The 912-nt window shown below is 33.4% G+C and overlaps 1 protein-coding gene across 2 annotated transcripts in view; it reads left to right on the forward strand.

The window, feature by feature from the left end:
• Positions 1 to 912, forward strand: part of LOC106459301 (BMP-binding endothelial regulator protein-like) — a 128,381-nt gene that overhangs the window by 25,880 nt on the left and 101,589 nt on the right. The gene's annotated exons all lie outside the window — the stretch shown is intronic.

Raw genomic sequence — 912 nt, forward strand, 5'->3', positions numbered from 1 at the left:
GAAGCTTTCGCCAGACACTAATAATAGCAGAACCTAAAAAAAGAGGAAATAATAAAACATATTATATGACTTTTTAAGCAGAAACTAGATACTATTTAGTGAGTTTGTACAAAGTTTCATACAGTTTTAGTAAGTATTTATACTGTAATACTCCTCACCAGTCTTGGAAAAGTTAAACTGTAAATAAAATGTATTTATCTGTGACGCAGAGTCTCGTCTCACTACTGATTTACACCTACAAATTAGATATAATCCCCAGTCGCTCAATTTGTTGGATTTTACCTGTTGATTAGAGATTTGGTTACTAGGGAGAAATACAGAAATATATGGTAGTCGAATCCCACTATATATGGCAGTTGAATCCCGCTCTAATATCAAACTCCGCACTTCAAAATTCATCTTATCCCTCAGTAGCTCAGTTTGTTGGATTTTACCTGTTGATTAGAGATTTGATTACTATGGATAAATACGGAAATATATGGTAGTCGAATCCCACTATATATGGCAGTTGAATCCCACTTTAATATCAAACTCCGCACTTCAAAATTCATCTTATCCCTCAGTTTATTGGATTTTACCTGTTGATTAGAGATTTGATTATTAGGGAGAAATACGGAAATATAGATAAATCTCATTGCATATAACAATCGAATCCAGCTCTAATATCAAACTCCGCACTTCAAAATTCATCTTATCCCTCAGTAGCTCAGTTTGTTGGATTTTACCTTTTGATTAGAGATTTGATTATTAGGGAGAAATACGGAAATATAGATAAATCTCATTGCATATAACAATCGAATCCAGCTCTAATATCAAACTCCGCACTTCAAAATTCATCTTACCCCTCAGTAGCTCAGTTTGTTGGATTTTACCTTTTGATCAGAGATTTGATTACTAGGGAGAAATACGGAA

The sequence above is a fragment of the Limulus polyphemus genome, unplaced genomic scaffold (assembly GCF_000517525.1).
Source record: "Limulus polyphemus unplaced genomic scaffold, Limulus_polyphemus-2.1.2 Scaffold589, whole genome shotgun sequence".
Classification (NCBI taxonomy): domain Eukaryota; kingdom Metazoa; phylum Arthropoda; class Merostomata; order Xiphosura; family Limulidae; genus Limulus; species Limulus polyphemus.